Source organism: Lepidochelys kempii, chromosome 6 (genome assembly GCF_965140285.1).
Source record: "Lepidochelys kempii isolate rLepKem1 chromosome 6, rLepKem1.hap1, whole genome shotgun sequence".
NCBI classification, from domain to species: domain Eukaryota; kingdom Metazoa; phylum Chordata; order Testudines; family Cheloniidae; genus Lepidochelys; species Lepidochelys kempii.
The window spans coordinates 111,541,109-111,563,081 of NC_136385.1; positions in this window are offsets into that span (position 1 = coordinate 111,541,109).

Sequence of the window (21,973 nt, forward strand, 5' to 3'; positions counted from 1 at the left end):
TTCAACTTCTTTTCTTATCATCATTAGTGGCTTGACCCAACCTTTGTGCTATGTTTCCTGGGATGAAAGAAGCAGGAATTCATCTCTTGCTACCCTCAGCCACCACAGCTACAGCTGAGCGTTCTTTTTCATCATTGAATAGAATTTTGTGTTCTGAAAGAAGTCGCCTTCTGCCTGATCATGTGAATGAACTAATGAGCATACCAACTGAAGGACTGGAAGTACCGAACACACAAGAAGCCACCAAAGATGAACGCACTGCATTCGAGAAGTTCATTAACAGAGTTATGCAAAATTACAACAAGAAACCAAGAAGGATGTAGTGCTTCATAGAAGGCTTGAGTAGCCAATTTTAATTTATGTGATGATTTTAAAACATGAGTTAAATCTCATAAAATGGTTGTGAAACATATTTCAGTTTTTATTATTGTTCCATATAGACCACCCACACCCTCAGGATCTCACTCCTCGGCCCTCACCTCCCTGTAAATTTTAACACCCCCCTAATTTCAATTCCTGGGGAAAATACTGACCTCATTTCTCCCTCATTCTACTCCTTATCCCCATTCAGTGGTAGAGACAATTAAGGGGCTCTGAATCCTGTGACCCTCTAGTTTTCTTGTTTTAGCACCATGTTACCTGCTACCTTAAAAATCCCCCTGTAGTTTCAGTTGAACACAGTATTTTTTACCTCCTCTTCTACATTGTTCCATGCACTGTTAAACACCACTCAATTTTATCCTGCATTTCAGTTGTGGGTCAAGAGAGTCTTGTAGAGAGACGGTTTGTAAAGCTCTTTGGGATCCTTCTGAGGGTAAGGTGTTATGTAAATGCCCATAATTACTGATGTTTTCATAGGTTTAAATGATCCCTTGCTAGACATATTTCCCCTGCCCTTTTTAAACATTTAACATTGTAATCAAGCCCATAATCATCCCTTTGTTTCTTTGGACGTGTAGGTTACTGGAAAAGAGGTGCTAAAGGACCCTGAGGAGGTTGAAACCACGATGTGAACTCAAGTTGTGTAGAGAAAATTAGGATCAAGACTGATAGAGTTCTCTGGCACATCAATTCTGCCTGCTGTTTACCAAAGCAGAACAGTCTGCTTGTGACTGGCATGTCCTTCACTTCACTGGGTGATGTGGCGTATGCCAGAAAATAGACCAGCCAGCCTGACTGTGGTACCTCAGAAGCTACTAGAGCAATGTATAAAACATTCAATTTGCAAATACCTGGAGGATGAAGGGGTGATCACTAGTAGCCAGCATGGATTTTCTAAGAACAAATCATGCCAAACCTGCTTCATTTCCTTCTTTGATGTGGTAACTGGTTTGGTAGTTAGGGGGAATGTGGTGGACATAATTAATATACCTGGACTTTAGCAAGGCTTTTGACACAGTGCCATAGGCTTAGTTTGACTGCTATATTTGGGGGGCCAAGCCCGGTTGCCCATGCTCACAGGCATTCATGTGCATGCTGAAGCCAGTTCCCTAGGTTCACGCCCCCTGCCTGCAGTGGTTCCTGGGCTGCTGGTGCTGGGTCAGCTTAAAGAGGGGAGCCCCAGCTGCTGCTGTGGCAACCTGAGCACTAGCTGCTGCAGCGATGTGGCTGCTCTGGTGCCTCCCTGCGCTCCTGTGGCCACCTCCATGCTGGGGCTGGGGCTGCTGCTGCCACTGCCGAAGAGACACCACATACCAGGCTCCTGCTTCCCCATCCCACACACACATTTCCATATCCCATTCTCTTCCCCATCCCCTCCCTCCCCCTTCCCCTCCCCACTGTTCCCATCCCCTTCTCTTCACCCAGCCCTAGCCCATCCCCCTTCCCCACTGTGTCTTCCTCCCTTCTCCCCACCCCCACCCCCCTTGCTCTGCCCCCTCCCCTGGGCACTCACAAAAAACAGGTGGACACTATGACCCAGCAGGCAGCCTCCAGCTGCAGAGGTAGCAACCCGGAGCAGCTGATCCATCCCACTCCCTGCCTGGATCCAGCTGCCAGGAACAGGGGCCCAGCACCAGTGCGGGGGGTGGGGCGCAGCATGGGAAGGACAGAGGCCCCCCTCTCCCTTCCCCTCCCCAGAAGGCCAACGAGCAGAGCAAGCCTTGCAGGGCAGTTCAGCACTCGCAAAAATTGGGGAGAGGGGGAGTGGCATGTGACTCTGCCTGCCACCCCCCCATGCCTCATCTCTGTTGGGGGGAGAGGGCAATGCCCTCCCTGCACTCCCCAAATTACGCCCATGCACAGTCCCTTATGATATTCTAATAAGTAAAATGGAGAAATGTGGGCTTGGCCGAACTACCATTAAATGGATACATAATTGGTTAAGCCGCAAACAATGAGTAACTCTTAATAGAATGATGTCAGCATGGAAGGAGGTCTTGAATGGGGTTCCACAGGAACCTGTTTTGGGTCCAGTGTTATTTAACATCTATATTAATGAGCTGGATGCCAGAATAGAGAGCACACTGATCAAATTTGCAGATGACACAAAGTTGGGGGAGTTGCAAACACTTTGGAGGATAGAGCTAAAATTCAAAGGGATCTTGATAAATTGGAGAACTGGGCTATAGACAACAAAATGAAATTCAACAAAGACAAATGTAAAGTGCTCCACTTAAGGAAGAACAACCAAATGCACAAATACAGAATGGGGGATAACTAGCTTGGCAGCAGCACTGCTGAGAAAGCTCTGGGAGTTGTGGTGGATCACAACCTCATCAAGCAATGCGATGCTGTTACAAAAAAAAAACCAACACAAATGCAACTTTAGATTGCATTAACAGAGGCAAAGCATGCAAGTCACAGGAGGTACCGCTCTACTAGGCCTCAGCTGGAGCACTGTGTCCAATTTTCTATACATCCACCAATGTACAGAAAGGATGTAAAGAAACTGGAAAGGATCCAGAAGCAAGTGACAAAGATGATCAAAGGGATGGAGGCCATATGAGCAAAGGCTGAAGGAACTGGGTATGTTTATTTTGGAAGAAAGGAGATTAAGGGTGAGGGGGAAGGACCTGATAGCGGTCTTCAAATATTTGAAAAGCTGCCATGAAAAAGATGGAGAAAAGCTGTTCTCTCTGGCCACAGAGGGCAGGACAAGAGGTAATGGGTTTAAACTACAGCATAGCAGATGTAGATTAAATCTCAGGAAAAACTTCCTAACTCTAAGAAGAAGTAGGGGACAATGGAACAGACTGCCTAGGGAGGTTGTGGAAGCTCCTTCACTGGAGGTTTTTAAAAAAGAGGCTAAATAGCCATCTGCCTTGGATGGTTTAGACAACAAATCCTGCATCTTGGCAGAGGGTCAGAAGATGACTCTTGTGGTCCCTTCTAACCCTATGGTTTTATGATTCTATTAAAATGTGTCAACCCCCTCTCCATCTCCTCAGCATTAATACTGTGGTAAATGAAAACTAGTCACAGTAAACGAATATGAAAGTTTGACAGGCTCTGCCTAATCCATTCGCACAGTCACAATTACACAAAAAAATTCAATGAAATTTCTTACACTAAGAGTCTGAGGTTGTGTCTTTGGAGCTGACGTAGGCCCACCTCCACATCAGTGACTGGTTAGCTGCATCCATAGTTAAACTGCAGTTGGACTTTATAATAAGAGCCATTTGTATCCCCTGCTGTAGCTCTCAGAAAATAGCACCAAAAGGCCATCGTAAGTACCCAAACCAGGGTGAATTGCATCGGACAAGATTGTCACTTTACAAATTGCCTTGATCAGTGGGCTGGTGCATAGCTGCACTGTCCCAGGAGCAGAATAGGGAGGAAATTCTAATTCTAAGAGTCACAATTAGCTCCTCTTGCTCAAAGGGGAAAGTAATACTCTACAGGTCTGAACCACCAGGAGCAGATTATTTTTCTCCATGCTGGATCAGCATAGGTGGTGAGGAGGCAAGTAAAAGCGCCACTCATTCTGCCTATTTGCTTGCTCCCATAATATAAGAACTAGGGGCCACCAAATGAAATTAATAGGCAGCAGATTTAAAACAAATAAAAGGAAGTTCTTCTTCACACAGCATACAGTCAACCTGTGGAACTCCTCGCCTGAGGAGGTTGTGAAGGCTAGGACTATAACAGCGTTTAAAAGAGAACTAGATAAATTCATGGAGGTTAAGTCCATTAATGTCTATTAGCCAGGATGGGTAAGGAATGGTGTCCCTAGCCTCTGTTTGTCAGAGGGTGGAGATGGATGGCAGGAGAGAGATCACTTGATCATTACCTGTTAGGTTCACTCCCTCTGGGGCACCTGGCATTAGCCACTGTCAGCAGACAGGATACGGGACTGGCTGGATCTTTGGTCTGACCCAGTATGGCCGTTCTTATGTTATGTTCTATCTATACCCCTGATGGAGAAGATCTTCCCCCCCATGCTCTAATATGCAGTCCTCCACCCAGGAGAATTGCATATCACAGAAATGCTATGATATGCAATTCACACAGGAGAGTTTTACCCAGTGAGTCAGACTAGAGAGAGGAATCTGTGACACACGTCACATATGTGGCACATGAGCAGAGTGGCATCACATTTCCAGACAAATGGATCTACCACCCAGTGTGAGCATAGTATCTGATCGTATAGATGGTGTGTATTCTCTGTCCCTTGTTATTCATTCATATGATTAGTCTGGTTCTGATTAGTTTTTTCAGGCACCCTTACTCCCTTGCATGGGTGCATCGGCCAAACCACAGTCTTGCCCTTAAACTATGCAGCAGAGAGAAAAAAATAATCAGAAACAGACTTATCACATGAATAAATACCAAGGTACAGAGATCAGATACTGAACTCACGCTGGGTGGGAGATCCATCTGTCTTGAAATGTGATGTAACTATGCTCGTGTGCCAGATGTGTGATGGAGGAGGGGTGTCACAGATTCCTCTTCAAAGCCCAGCTCACTGGGTTAAACTGTGCTTGCTCAGGGAAACCAAAGCTTGTTGAAAAATATAATTTCTAAATATGAAATGGCAGTCTGGTCTGTGTTCGCATGGAGAAGTTAGGCTGCATGTGACTCAGAAAGAGCAACTGAGCTCCTGTCATTATTGGTTGCTTTCCTGGGATTTACAATCAGAATTGTCAGTGGTCTGGAAACACAGAGATATGCAGCACCGTTGCTATGGATTAGGTGTGTCTCTGTGTGCACAGGCCCATTTCTTCTCCTGAAAGGGAATGGAAGAACATCAGGGTTTGCTGGGTGAAGTGACAATATAAAGTACAAATAAGCAAGAACACAATGACAAGCTAACCTAGAGAAAGAGAGGCACATAGTTGGATACTTCTCAGTACCATTAAAGTACATGCACCATGTCTATCAGTGAAGCTCCTCACTCACCTCCCAAGGGTAGCTCCGCTGCCTGGGAAAGAGGAGTCTCCAATCACTAATCAAAGACATAAGTAGTGCAGTAACTTGGGGTTAAGCAGAAAGGGAGGAGGTGCACGGTGCCAGACCCCGTTCCTTCCAAGACAGAAGAATTTTCTGAAATGACTGAGGTTCAGTCCCCACAATGTGCTGATACTTGATCCAGCCACTTTGGCAGTATATATAACTGCCAGTCCTTCACTGAACGTCATATTTTATACAACCTCATGGCTTCTACATCCCTGTGGTCCTGCAGCCCTACATCCAGTAATCTCAGTGGCTTTTTATGAGTTTGTCCATGTGGTAGAGTAAACAATGGGCATATCCTCCAAAAAGAATAATCCACTTGTTTCTAATTGTGAGGGACAGATCTTTACATCCCTTGGGCCCAATGAGGAACAGATGCAGGAGGAGGAAATGAACTCAAACTGGGAGTGAAAAGTTAAGGTATTGCATCTGGAACCAGAGCACTCCGTCTCTGAAACTTGTGGGTGGTCCCCAACTTTTCATGATTCTTCCTGCATCTGCCAGGTACACAGACTAAGAATTCTGAATCTACAGCTGACCACCCCACCCCACCCCCAACTTTCCAGGCTTTGCATTATTTTAGGATTACGTCTGCGTTAAATCTGGAAAAAAATATGATATGACAGATGTGAGCATGAAAGGAAGAATGAGGATTCCTTACTTCCCATAAGATATCTGATTTAGAAGAGCCAAGGAGCTTGCACTCAGCCCCACATATTGCAACAAAATTTTGCAGATCTACATGAATACTTGGCCTATATTCATCAGTCATTAGCAGAACTTGTGCAGTTGTACAAACAGCAGATTCCTACACCTACAGGCCCTCATTCATTTCCAGTGAGGGTTTTAGTTTTATTGGCTGCTAGCCTATCTAGCCTACCCGATAAGAGAAGAGCAAAATCATCCTCTAATCTTTGTATCTCAGCTGTCTGCTCTCTGATTCTCATAATAGAAATGTACAAAGATATAGATTGATCTCACATATTTTTAGCCACATATTTACCCTAAACTAAGTGGATTATAATATTTACTTACTGTATCCATTGCCATGCTGGCATATACTCAGAACTAACTCCTTGGAATGCTACTGAACATTTTGAAATAACTTTGTTTATAATGAAGTGTTTGCCAATGATTGCACATTATACGCATGAATTGTCCAAGATGTGCTGGTATTTGAAGGTACATCTGCACTGCAAATAAAAGGCTTATGGCAGTGAGTCTGAGAGCCCAGTTCAAAAGATTTGGGCTTTTGGGGCTCATGCTGTAGGGCTAAAAATAGCAGTGTGGATGTTCCCACTTGGACTGGAGCCCTGGCTCTGAGACCCACCCCCCTCACTGGGTTGAAGAGCCTGAGCTCCAGCCTGAAGAGGACTGTTTACAGTGCAACTGTTAGCCCCATAGCATGAGCCCGACTTGGGCTCTTCGAGTTGCTGGAGCTGGTGGGGAAGGGGTTGCAGTGTGGACATACCCTCTGTTCACAGACCTGCATTTTGGGACACTACATTGTTGTTCTGGGGAAACACAAACGTATCTCCAAGAATGGTGCTGGTGTGGTGCCCATTTACCTTGGTCTTTCACAGGGATATATGGAGTTCTTCCAAATGCTGTCAGGCACTGCAGCAAGGCTAGAGTTAGTGCAGACATCTTCAGTGGAATGCTGTCTGTCAGAAAATGCAGTTTCATCTTCATCAAAGCGTTTCGTGGGAATGTGTGGATTTTAACAATTTTCAAGGGAACAAAGTCAAAACGATTCACTGCAACTTTCTCGTTCAGTTTTGATTTCATTTTGTTTTGACTTTTATATACTATTTTATTAGATTTGTACGCTACATTCAATATTAAATACATATTATATTACAACATTTCATCATTATCAAAACAAAACAATTGGGCATTATCAAAACAGAACACTCTGATCATTCTTAAGCTTAATTTTTCAAAATTTGCATTTTGTGGGAAATTGAGAAACTTCAGCGTTTTGTTCTGATTTGGAATGAAAAACATTTCAAATATGTCAGAATTTCCCATAGAACAGAATTCCATTTTCTGTCCTTCTCGGATTGAGACCATTGCTCAGGGCTTGCTTCTGTACAAAGAGCTGAAAAGGAAGGACTCATAATCATGCCATTGAAAGCTCTCCAGGTGCATTCTCACCATGGGCCCACATTCTGGCCTCTATTGTGGTAGTTTTTGTTCTGTGATGGAGGTGTAAAAAATGTACATGTATGTGCAATCTTTTGTAGCTGCTCTGTCAAAGAAAACATGGGAGTGAGTGCTGAATGAAGGAACTGAGCATAGCATGGGATGGCGAGTTAATCACCGAGCTAGAATACAGACACAGAATATCCGGGATGGAAAGACCAGGGTCATGAAGATGGAAAGGGTGAAGCAGAACGATACAAAACAAGACAAAAGGGATGAATGAGGATGTAGCAAGAGAATTTGGCCCCTATGTGCCGACGTTCATCTTCAGGGGGGAAATTTAACTTTCCAGCACCTCAGAGGTTTGATTAATCAAAGCTTACAAAACAGAAGTTTCACCATAATCACCATTCAGTTGCCCTTTCCTTCTCATTTACCTTATACCCTGTACAATTGCTTTACTAGCTTCTGCAGGGATACCTGCCAGCCACACCCAGAGCAGGGCCACTGAAAAATTCCCGACTAAAATGCTGCCAGAGTTAACAGTTACTTTTTATTACTAACTTAATGAAAGAAAAAAATGCAGTAGCGAATGCTCTTTTAGACAGTGTGAAATACTAAATAAATAAATAATAGTTTAAAAGGTGTGACGTTATAATTCAGGGCATTATTATATTGTAAGAAACATTGCTTTGAATTATAATATAGCTTCAAAATACACTCAACACTTTGAGTCAGATCAAACTCCAGTAATTTCTTTATCAGCTTTATATGATCACCTTTATCAATACTGTACAATAAACCCATCAGACTCTCTGTTTTCATTCTTAAAATAAGGTGTTCTTGACTCTTTCCATAACAGATTGATTCTTCTTGCTATCAAACCAATTTTATTTATCCTTTTAGGCTAGGATTTTCAAAAGAACCTAAGGAATGGAGTGCCCAACTCCCACTGGCTCTTAATTGGACTTGGGCACTGACCTCCCTTCAACTCCTTTGAAAAATCCTTTCTTATAGAGTCAATTGCTTTTTCGCCCTGATCTACCCAAACAACAAAAAGGTAGCTGGAACAGGTGTGCCCATTACAGTAAAAAACATTTTATCATCCTTTCTGTATTTCCCAGCCTTATTATTTAAAAACACTTTTATTGATTTTCCTTTGCATCAAAAATAAACATGAGAAATTCAAAGTCACAAAATAATATTTTTACAAATAGTTATAATGCAAATAAGAGCTTAGAATGGAATGGTTCCTCCAACCTTAAATTATGGAGTTGCAATTACAGCTCAGTAAAATCACAGAACTTAGAGATGGAAAAGAACTCTTACACCCTCCAATCTAACAATACGGTATTGTTTCCTAAGGTATGTTTTATGGTGTTTTGTCCTGTCTGAAAAGTCCCAGCAATAGGAGTCCCCCTTGAAAGATTATCCTACAACAGTCTAATGCCTCTCAGTTTCAGAAATACACCACAACATGGCTTAGTCCTACAGCCCCACCACTCCAGTGCAATAAGTGACTGCAGGATCAAGTCTTTATTTAATTCTGCTCCATGCTAAGGGGCAGATCTACAGCTAATGTAAATCAGGGTAGCTCCCGACTTCAGTGAAACTAATTTACACCATTCTTATACTTGTCAACTTTTACCCTACTCCCCCAAGTCAAATTGGGCTCATTTAGCCTCCAATCTAGCAATGCACATAAACACATGCTTAATTTTGAGCACATCAGTAGCACCACTGAAGCCACCTGGTAGAGACAGCTAACGGGGTTACAAAGGGAGTCAATGGGACTATTCATGTGCTTAAAGTTAAGCACGGTCGTAAGTACTTTGCTGGATCAGAGCCTTAATCTTTCTTTCTAAAACAGTTTTTCCAATCCCATGGATCATTTTTGTTGCAATTGTCCAAACTCTCTCCAGTTTGTCAATAACTTTTTGGTAATACTGAGCCCGCAACCGAATGCAACATTACCAGAATCTTTCAGGTGGACTATTTTCTCCCTGCTCTGTGAGATGATGTCTTTACATATACAGCCCATATCACATTGCAAACTCATATCTAATTTGCTGTCCACTGCTGTCCCTATTTCCCCCCTCCTAATAAGTTTATACATTTCAGATTATCTTTTTTTAGATGCTTGCATTGTTTCATGCTAAACCATATATTTTGTACCCATGTTTCACTCACTTTGTGTTATTTATCTGTTGCTTGCATCTCCTCTTGGGTTAGTATCATCAGCAGATTTTACTCTTGTGCTGTTTACGTCCTCTTAATCAAGACATTAAATAGAACCAGACCTAATGACAGTCCCTGCCATACCCACAAGCCATCTCCTCCAACTTTGAAACATTGCAATTTATCATTACCCTTCTCTTCGGCCAGTTTTCAGCCCACATGATGGCATTCCTATCCAAAACAATTTAAGTTAATTTTTCAAGACTTCATGAGCCAGTATCAAATACTTTAGTCAAATCCAAATATATTACATCTACAACATTCTCTTTATCCACTACAGGCCTGCTCTTACATACACTCTATTGGCTGACCTATTTGTCTATCTGTTCATATACCATACTCATTATCTTAGTATCCGAACACTTTCATATTGACGTCAGGGGGAGTTCCCTTTATGGAAGTATCTATAGGATTGAATCCTAATTCTGTGTTTTTTAAATCAGGTTTATTTGGCAAGATTCATACCATTCTAAACCCTAGTTGCTTATTGTTCATAGTCCTCTTATTCTCTATTCCTACCTTGACATTGGTGAGACTCCATTGAGGCACAAGATGAGAAGGATTTATCCCTAGATGTTTACAACCATTTCATAGATTCAGAGAGATTAAGGCCATAAGGGACCACTAAATCATTTAGTCGGTTAAATTTCACACAGTTACCACTGGACTGAGCCCAATAACTTGCATTTGGCTAAAGCATATCTTCCAGAAAAACCTCCAGTCTTGATTTGAAGACATCGAGAGAGAGCATCCATCATTTCCGTGGGTAGCTTGTTCCAATATTTAATAATCCTCACTATTAAAAACGTGTGCTTCATTTCTCATTTGAATTTTTCTGGCTTCAGCTTCCAGCCCCTGGCTTGTGTTATGTCTCTCTGCTAAGATAAAGAGCCCTTTGGTACCCAGTATTTTCCCCCTTTAAGGTACTTGTATACTGTAATCCATCTTCCTTTTGATAAGCTACACAGACTGAGCACTTTACATTTCTTACTCTGCAGCATTTCCACCAGCCCTTGTACCATTTTAGGGGAACTTTTCTGCATTATCTCCAATTTTTCAACATCCTTTTTAAAATGTGGACACCAGAACTGGATGTGGTATTCCAGTATCAATCTTACCAGTGCCATATACACAGGTAAAATCATGTCCCTACTCCTCTGTTGATACAGCCAAGGGTCACCTTAGTCCTCTTTGCCTCAGCATTGCACTGGGAGCTCATGTTCCATGTAACATGAGGTAGCACCATTCCATGGCTGAAGTTGAAACTAAACCAATTCAGACTGGAAATAAGGCATACATTTTTAAGAGTGAGAGTAATTAACCACTGGAACAGTTTACCAAGAGTCGTGGTAGATTCTCCATCAATGACCATTTTAAAATCAAGATTGGAAGTTTTTCCTAGTGGGAATTATTTTGGGGGAAGTTCTATAGTCTGTGTTATACAGGAGGTCAGACCAGATGAGCAAAGTGGTCCTTTCTGGCCTTGGAATCTATGTTCATTCGCTTGCCCACTACGACCCTTAAATCCTTTTCAGCGTCTCTGTTTTCCAGGACACAGTCCCCCATTCTGTAGCTATGGCCAGCATTCATTATTCCTAGATGTATGACCTTGCATTTGGCTGTGCTGAAATGTACTTTGTTTGAATGGGCCCAATTTACCAAGCGATCCAGATCATTCTATATGACTGCCCTGTCCTCATTATTAATCCCTCCACCAATCTGTGTGTCATCCTCCAATTTTATCAGCAGTGGTTTTCTATTTATTTCCAGACCATTGATGAAAATGTTGCATACGGCCAGGTTTAGTACCAGTCCCTGCGGAACCCCACTAGAAACACGCACATTCAACGTGGAGTCTCCATTGACAATAATGTTTTGAGGTCAGTCAGCCAGTTCAGAATCCATTTAACATAATACTGTGCTGATTTTGAAATATGGATGCCTATACCAATAGGCTTATTTGCAACAAGGGCTCTGTGGGCAGTCCATTGCATGATCAGGGCCCTGGAAGCTTAACTTTCGCTCTTTCTTTGTGCAATCCTATCTTTGCAGCCAGTTTTTTTAAAGATATAATTTATTTTTTCCATCCACCAAGAGCAAAATGTGCTTTCAGTCTGGGGGACTTAGAATCATAGAATATCAGGGTTGGAAGGGACCCCAGAAGGTCATCTAGTCCAACCCCCTGCTCAAAGCAGGACCAATTCCCAGTTAAATAATCCCAGCCAGGGCTTTGTCAAGCCTGACCTTAAAAACCTCTAAGGAAGGAGATTCTACCACCTCCCTAGGTAACGCATTCCAGTGTTTCACCACCCTCTTAGTGAAAAAGTTTTTCCTAATATCCAATCTAAACCTCCCCCACTGCAACTTGAGACCATTACTCCTCGTTCTGTCATCTGCTACCATTGAGAACAGTCTAGAGCCATCCTCTTTAGAACCCCCTTTCAGGTAGTTGAAAGCAGCTATCAAATCCCCCCTCATTCTTCTCTTCTGCAGGCTAAACAATCCCAGCTCCCTCAGCCTCTCCTCATAACTCATGTGTTCCAGTCCCCTAATCATTTTTGTTGCCCTTCGCTGGACTCTCTCCAATTTATCCACATCCTTCTTGAAGTGTGGGGCCCAAAACTGGACACAGTACTCCAGATGAGGCCTCACCAATGTCGAATAGAGGGGAACGATCACGTCCCTCGATCTGCTCGCTATGCCCCTACTTATACATCCCAAAATGCCATTGGCCTTCTTGGCAACAAGGGCACACTGCTGACTCATATCCAGCTTCTCGTCCACTGTCACCCCTAGGTCCTTTTCCGCATAACTGCTGCCTAGCCATTCGGTCCCTAGTCTGTAGCTGTGCATTGGGTTCTTCCGTCCTAAGTGCAGGACCCTGCACTTATCCTTATTGAACCTCATCAGATTCCTTTTGGCCCAATCTTCCAATAGTCCTTCAGACTAAGGAGAACACCAGAGAAAGAGAGAACAAGACTCCTAGCACTGCTCCTAGCAGGCAGACATGCACAGGGCAATACTCAAACCTTTACAAAGCCACATACGCCCTCACTGCGAGTTTCAGACCACTCCTAATTTATAAATGAACTTTTCTTTTCCCTGACACTCCTTTCCTGCCCCCCAATATATTTGTAGAAGCTCTTATCACCAATCAATTCTTTTGCTGCCCTTAGCTTTTCCCTGCAACCTTAAATGACTAAAGATTCTTGTTTGCTTGCCTCCTCTCCTTCCCCAGTGTATTTAACCTCAGGACAGGGAGCAGAGCATATCTAGCATGGAATATATGTCCAACAGTGGCAGCAATGGGTTTCTAACCAGCCTGTTTCCCTATCTGCCTCCTCCTTTCTCTTGGTCAAACAAGCAATTTTACTTTCTACTCATTTTTAACTTGTCCCTGTTGTTCCTCACATACTTGTTTTCGCCACCAGCCCATGCGGCTGACAGAAAATGCAATTCCTCAATTAGACTGCAAGGAGCATGCTGGGAATCACAGGTCAGTTTGAAGAGTTCTGAGCTAAACTGGGTTATTGTAACTGACAAGACTTCCAGTAAACAAGTCTGGAAGTATCAGAATCCCCTGCTCCCCGTCGAGAAGGCCAAATTAGAAAGAGCTAACATTTCTAATTTCTATTGTGACTCATGCCCACACTGAGTACATGGTTGAGGAGGTCAGCGACAAGGGTTTCTGTGTTTGAGCTATAGGAAAAAAATGGACTCTGCTAAATGATAAAACAGCCAGAGCAGAATTAAAAGGAGGAAGAGTGCAGAAACCACAAAGGCCCATCAATCACAGCAGGAAAGCAGAGGAGATTGGATAATTCTTCTTGGAAGATTAAGCAGAGAGAAGTCACAAGGGACATTTTGTACTTCCATTCACCTACCCTTTCTATTCCTTAAACATAAACTTTTCCTCCCCCAGGAATGTTAAACAAAATCACCTATTCTGCTCAGTTTAAGTGAAAGTGAAATCTCACAGGGTTAGAATAATTTCTTATCTCTGAGTTTACAGTCCCAGTTTGAAAATAAAGGGTCTGATCCTAGAAAACCCTATTGGCATGAGAAGTCCTTACTCATATTAGCATTCCTATTGACACAGCAGCCCCAGTTCAGGATGACCCTAATCAGGACAGCTTTTAAGCCCATGCTTAATTTTAAGTACGTGCTTAAGTCTCATCAAAGCCAATGTAACCCAGCCACGTGCTTAAGTGATTACCTGAATCAGGACCTGGGTGAGTAAGGAGTACTCATGGCAACAAAGGGTTGCAGGATGGGACTAAAACTGTCACGTAGGATTGCTGACTATTATCACAGGTGGCCAATGTTTTTTATTTATTAAACAAAGTGACATCATTTATGACACCAGCTGAATATAGAGCCCATTGAGAGAGATGACAAAACCTCCATCCTACTTTAGCCGCTGGGGAAAAGAGCTGTAATGTCTAATATGTAATACAATGTTCAATTTTAAATGCTGATTGTTTTTTTAGGATTGTTAAGTACCAAAGCAGGATGGAGACATGCTTTACAGTCTATTGCATTGGGGTCCTTTTCAGCAGGATGGTCTCTGCCAACAGCAGGTTCAGAACTGCCAGTTCTAATTAAAAATTTTATTTTAAAGATACATTTCACAATTTATTCATGGGAGTAAGTGCTTCTCACCCTCAGAACTTTTAAATTGCTGGATTGAGCAGAGGGTACAGTTTCCTTTTTAATGATTCCCAAGAAATGGTTTTAACTAATTGTTCTAGCAAGTCAGGATTGATGTTCTGTGCCTGTTCAAGTCACTTTGCTTTTATTGATTATTCATGTAGTGTAGACTTTCTAAGCTGTCTCCATTTCTTTGCCAATGGTTTAGATGGGAGGTTACTAACCATTTTATTTTCCTTTGTAATGTTATAATAGATGAGTTTAAAATGGACCAGGATTAGAACAGCTTCAATAATTTTGATTAGAAAGCCCTTCTGTAGCCTCAGTTATAACTGAATATGCAGCTCAGATGATTTCCATTGGAAATTCTGGTAAAGTAGTATTGTGAAATCTGTATTTTGTAAGCTTATTCCATGGTGCAAACAACTAGGAAAACATTTTGATGACCTTTGCAACTCATGCTGATGGCCAGCTCTCTGCCTTACAGGGGAGGAGAGGGTGAAATCTTTATTTGCCTGTTAGAGTCAATGTGAAAATTTCTTATAAATACCAGCAGCAACAGTAAACAGCTTGTAAAAATACCAGCTATGGAAATATTTTGCACATAAATAGCGAGATTTTGCTTTGGGTTACACCCATGCAGGTTCAGGGTCGGCAGTCAAGTTGCATGAAGATAACTGAGATTCAGAGATTCCAAGGGACCACTGTGTTCTTCTAGTCTGGCTTCCTGCATGGAACAGGCCAGAGAACGTCCCCATAATAATTCGTATTTGATTTTGAGGATCTTTTAGAAAAAGATCCAATCTTGATTTTAAAAAGGTCAGTGAGTAGAACAGAATATAGCCTGAATTTCTGACTCTCTCTCTCTCTCATTGCATGATTGTTATTTCTCAAAAAGCTCTTCCAGTGAAGAGATGGATCAGGATCTGTTTGTTGGATAAAGGCACAGCCAGAGTTTGGTCTAAGAGAATATCTACACAGAAGCTGGGAGCGTGCTTCCCAGCACAGACAGACAGACAGACAGACACGCTAGCTCTCTGGGAGCTAGCACACTAAAAATAGGAGTGTGCCTGCAATGGCATGAGCAGCCGCTTGGGCTAGTCACCCGAGCAGGCACCCAGGGGGTTGGATGGGATTGAATATGAGAGGCCGCCCTTGCCTCTGCAGTCGCATTGCTATTTTTAGCATGCTAGCTCAAGCAGAGCAAGCATGTGTCAGTCCAACCAACACTGGGGCAATGGGCAGAATCTGGCCCAGTATCTTGGGGATTTTCAAATTACGATCATGTGTGAATTGGTGAAATTCAGCCCTGTGCAGAGAGCAAACACGAGGCCTTGGTAAAATTTCATGAGAACAGTAATAGGCAAGAAAATATCTTAGATAAAACAATGCATAAATATTTTCCATATATATATTCTATGTTTACTTAACAAGAACTGCTCATATCAGACCAACCTCAGTTGTTTCAACCACTGACTAGAATACACTATGCAAGAATGAATGAAGTGATTTAATAGTGTCAGATTTTCTGTATCATTTACTACAGATATACATTTCTGGATATAGCTAGAGTACATCAGTAGATGTTCCAGTACACCACACTTCCAGCATTTAATTGTCTGTAAAGGCACATTTGAATACATGCAATGAGGGCCTGCTAATTCATTGTAGATCGTTGCACTTTAAGACCTAGTCTACACTGGGAAATAGGGTCGGAATAATTACGTTGCTCAAGGGTGTGAAAAATCCACACCGCTGAGTGAGGCAGTTAAATGTACCTTTCCCCAGGTGTAGACAGTGCTGGGTCAACAGGAGACTTCTCCCATCGATCTAGCTACTGCCTCTTTGGGAAGTGGATTACCTACACCGACAGGAGAATTCCTCCCATCAGCATAGGTACCATCTTCACTGAAGTGCTACAGCTGCATCAATGCAGTGTTTTAAGTGTAGACAAGCCCTAGCTCTTGCCTTCCTCACTCTCCTTTCAGGGAAAGCGAAAATGCTTGGCAGTTGGTTGGGCCTGCTTCTGCTCCTACTGAAGTCTGTGGCAAGATTCCCATTGATTTCAATGGAGCAGAAGAGATCCCTTGTCACTGAAAAAAAAAAAATCACATTCAATTCATTTTACCATCTCTAAGAGAGTAGAAAGCAGGTCATGGGTATGATGCTTCCAATAATAAAGGAACTAAATGGGATGTAGCTGATGGTTTTAGTATAAGTTGAGCTGAAATAATAATGACTTATAAAACATGATTCTTGTCTGATGCACTGCCAGCATATGATGCTTCACAGGAATAGCATAACATCATACTTCTGTAAAAGGTTAACAGGCTGATTCTCATCTTACTTACACAGGTGTAAATCAAGAGATAACATTTGTACAGTTCCATTTGCTTCAGTGGAGTTAAAGTCTTGAAAAGAGAATCAGGCCGAAGGATTTATATTAGCATGGCAGTGAAAAGAAAATGTTATCTAGTCTCTGAACCTCATATGCTCAAGTGGTTTGGATCCTTCCGGGACAACAGTGATGAGAAACTGCACCTCCATCACTAGACCTTTGGTTTATATAGTTCCACAAGGATCAATTCCCTCTCTGGTCCTTTTCAGCATCTACATACAATGGCTGAGTGAACTGGTCAGACAACATGGACTCAAGAACCAGCAATATGCTCTACCTAACCTTCACCACATACAGCCACATCATTACTACCATGGTGGCCCTGTGCTTGGATGAGATCCGTTCCTGGATGAACAGCTGGCTGAATCTGAGCAAGACAGAGGTGATGCTAATCAGAGTAAGGTATTTTGAAGAGCTTGCAGCCACCGTGCAGTCTCTGTTGGCTGTAGATACAAACCCACAACTGGTCAATTCAGTCTATAGTCTAGGATTCCTTGCTGATATTGAATTCTCACATAGCAGCATCTGAAAGGAATGCTTTCTACCATCTCCGCTGGGCTAGGAAACTCCATTCCATCCTGGTGGACAAAGAGCTGGCCTCAGCACAGGCCCCTCAGCACAGTGCCCCACCCCCAGTACACCCCTTCTTACCCCCACTCTGCCTCTTTCCATCCCTGCTCCGCTCCCACCCCACTTCTTCCTGTCCCATTCTGCCTCCATCCCGAAGCCCGCTTCACCCTCACTTTGCATCTTCCTGCCCCCGCTCCTCCCACCTCCATTGCCTCCTGCCTGCCACTGAACAACTGATCAGCAGCAGGTGTGAGGCGCTAGGGGGGAGAGGGAGGAGCTGATTGGTGGGGCCTACCAGGGGTACTCAGCATCCACTACTTTTTTCCCCGTGGGTGCTCCAGCCCCAGAGCCCACAGAGTCCGCACCTATGGGCCTCAGTTATTCATGCCTTTGTCACCTGTAATCCAGACAAGAAGAACAATGTGATATACCTGGATATGAAGCCTTCAGTGCTGAGGAAATTCCAATCAGTACAGAATGCTGCAGCGCTGTCCTCCCTCTCTCTATCTCTCTCTCTCGACTGGCTTCCCATAGACTGTCAAATAGAGTTCAAGGTCTCAGTCCTTCTCTTCAAAATGCTGGATGGCCTGGGTCCAGGACATCTAAAAGATCATCTAATGCAGTGATTCTCAGCCTTTCCAGACTACTGTACCCCTTTCAGGAGCCAGGTTTGTCTTGCATACCCCCAAATTTCACCTCACTTAAAAACTACTTCCTTACAAAACCAGACATAAAAATACAAAAAAAGTGTCACAGCCCACTATTGCTGAAAAATTGCTTATTTTCTCATTTTATCTGTATGAAATTTTAGTTTGTACTGACTTTGCTAGTGCTATTTATGTAGCCTGTTGTAAAACTAGGCAAATGTCAAGTGATGAGTTGATGTCCCCGCTGTATACTTCCAGGGGTACACATACCCCTGGCTGAGAACCACTGATCTAAAGCTCTGGGATGAAGACCACAGTCAGCTCTAATTCTCTGACACAATGGAACTCTCAATAATAAGTGTAAAGCTCATGTGTGGAAGACAGAACTCTCTTCCGGAGTGGTCTGAGACTCTGGAATAAACTCCCCTAGGAAATAATGACTATCACAAACTTCACCACTGTCTGCTCCGTGTGCCAGGCACATTTCTTTGACCTTGCCTTCTCTAAGGTAAGTGCCTGTTGCTATGTGGTGAGGATTTTTTTTGTTTGTTTTTTTAATAATAATATAAGGCACACACTTTCAGAACAAGACAATCCACTGCACCCACTTCTCCCTCTTGGAAGAGGATAAGAGAACAAACAACATGTGACAGATGTGTAGTCACATGGCTTAATACACTACTGGAAGATGCTCGGATACAATGGTGATGAGCGGGATATAAAAACCTGCATAATAGAGAATAAAATTGAACCTCTCTTATTCTGATGCAGGGGCAGAGTCTGCCACCCATGCTCATGTATAGAGCTGACCTTGTGGTAAAACTGCAGTGTCTTGTCTTCACTGTGTTTTTACCTCAGGATAACTCACACGTTACTTCCCCTGAGGTTTAAAAAAAATAAAAGTTGTTTTAAACGACGAAGACAAACCCAGTAATGGCTCTGCTCTTTATTTAACTTTGTTATATTTCCAACTGTGAGACGCTCACTTGAGGTGGTAATGTGTTGTGACTTATCTTCCCTAGCATGAAGCCAGATTCTGCTGTCCTTACTTACACTGAACGTTGCTGTGCCCCATCAGTAGTCCCACTGAAATCACACCACATCTTACAATGTGGCGATTACATTGAGCGTTGCAATGGAGAATATAGCAAATTCAGCGGAAGAGCACTCCGCTGCTGGAGAGTCATAGGAAATTGCTATAACAATAATTACTGGAACCTGATTATTCTGGGCAGATTCTGCAAGCCTTACTCATGCAGAGTGATATCCTGCCCCCCTAGTAGTTCCGTTTATTTAGCCCTTTGACACTACTCAGAGTGTTTTCTTTTAGATTTAGGTGCGCTCACGCTGCACCTTGTTCTGCTGCAATAACCGGGAAATTTCAAAGCTCAGTGCTGTTCTTTCTTGATCACTACAGAAGTGTCTGCGCTGTTTCTCTCTTTTAGATATGGGAAAGATGGGCATTCACACACTTGTGAGCACTCTCATTATGCACTAAGCTGAAATTAGGAGATGAATGGCTTCTGCAAAAAATCTGAATAATAGTTTATGAATTAATGGAAGCTTTTATCTTACAAAGGAAGTGGTCATCAGTACTAAACCTTTAATAAGTATTATAATTATATGCAAAACAACATCTTTTGTAGACTATAGCTAGAGCAGCACTGAAAAGCTTAACCAAAAGGCAGCAGTGTTCTTAAAAGTGTAGAACCACACTACTAACTCCTACTGTAAAAATTATAAATTCATTTTATTTAATCTATGGTCATTTTTCTTGAATAAATTTCATCAGCTAAAATGTGTGTGTGTGTATATCTATATATATATAGAGAGAGATAAAGACAGATGGCTATTGACAATTAATATTGCAGACTGCAAGATCATGGTTACTAAAAAAAATTTTACATAGTCATTTAGAACAGTAATATGTAATATAAAACTTTTTTCATTTACATGGCACCTTATGTCTGAGAACCTCTAAACACTATACAAATATGAATTAGTTCTGAGGACATCACTGTGATGCATGTATTTTATAGAGTTAAGCTTTCTGTGCCTCAGTTTACCCAATTTCAAAATGTAACAACCTAAACCAGTAGCAGAACCAGACAGGACTGAAACTCAAGAATTCTGGGCTTCCAGCTCTGTGCTCAAACTATTACCAGATCAAATCTCTCACCAACAGGAAACAATTTTCTAAGATTTAATGTAGACCAACTGACCTGTATCCAAGAGTAGGATCCAGAAGTCCTTAGTCCCCATGTACTTGACACTTAGAATCATAGAATATCAGGGTTGGAAGGGACCTCAGGAGGTCATCTAGTCCAACCCCCTGCTCAGAGCAGGACCAATTCCCAATTTTTGCCCCAGATCCCTAAATGGCCCCCTCAAGGATTGAACTCACAACCCTGGGTTTAGCAGGCCAATGCTCAAACCACTGAGCTATCCCTTCCCCCCAATAATTGACTCACTGCATTATTTCATGGTAGTTTAGTTAATAAATATTGACTTCTAAATAAAACAGGTCCAATCATCTACATACTCTACGTAAATGAATAACAAAGTAATTTTCCAAGTTTCTTGATTAAAATTTAAGAATTTTGTATACAACTTTTATTGCAATAAGAAATTAAATGCCCTTCCACAGTTATATCAGTAAGCTCTGAAAGGCTAACTAATGTCATTTTGCATTTAATATAGCTTTCTTGCAGCCAATCTCAGAAATCTAGTGTGGGAAGGTGGTGGGGGGGAGGGTATTTTGTATTTAACTGTTGCATAAATTGGTGGATTTCAATATTTCTTTTAACATAGCAGCTAGTCTGCTCTAGTCAGCCCCTAGACATTATCATCGAATTTATGCATTTACAGACATCAGCTTATTGAAAAAGAATGGTAACGGTCTCAGAACATTTCAGGGCTTTTTGTACATTTTTATTCAGTACTGAAAGGGCCTACTCTACAATTTTTATTTTAGAGACCATCTTTAAATAAATAAATATATATATCACACAGGGGTCATCCATCAATGCATCCGGCACTGCATCCGCGCCAACTTGGACTAAAACTAAAGCAGGCAGTGCCAAGAATATAGGCAGAGGCCAGGTGTTGGGGGAATCATTCTCGCTAACTTCATCTGGGAAAGAGAGGTTTGGGTCTACATCGTATTCAGCAAGATGATTGGCAGTGAATGTAGGGCCTGACTTTCAGAGTTGTTGAGCAGCCACAGCTCCCAATAATTTCAAAAGGAGTTGTGAGTAAATAGTATCTCTCAAAGTCAGGCCCCCTGGTTTGTTCTTTCAGTAGGCCTACTATGGACTGTTTCAGGGCGTCCTCTTGTCAACAGTCAGCCAAGGCTTACCTTGCTGACTTGGAACAGTCAAGAATGGCACGAGACTTGATCATAGGTAGTGGAACAAACTTTTTCAGTGTACCCATTACCAGTTTCTGTGGGACTAGGCCCAGTTCTGACAAGGTGGGTGGAATGCATGGTTCTCCCTGCCCAAGCATCTCTCTCTTCAGGTGCAGTAGACTGCCATGAATCTGCACGATTTGGGCAAAGTATGGAAAGAGTTTCTGACAGTGGCCATTGGGCAGGGCTGTGGTTACAAAAAGACAATCCAGATTGTAAAAGGTTTGGAAGTGTGTTTTAACAGAACTTTAATAAAGAATAAACTAAAATACCAAAAGTAATTCAAGGGAAGAAGAGCTACATTACCATTATATTAGGGCTTTGACTTATACTTTAGAATCGTCTTTCTTCTGTCAGCGTAGCTGCCACTGTGTCCTTAACTCACTGCATATGTTCCCATGGCTGCTGTTTTCCTTTAGAGGTCGTCTTTGTTCACTTTTTTTCATTTTTGGCTGACCATCAGGAAGGGGGCTTTGTTGTAACGGGCTTTGGTTTGTGTCGGGGGGAGGGAGGCGGGTTTGG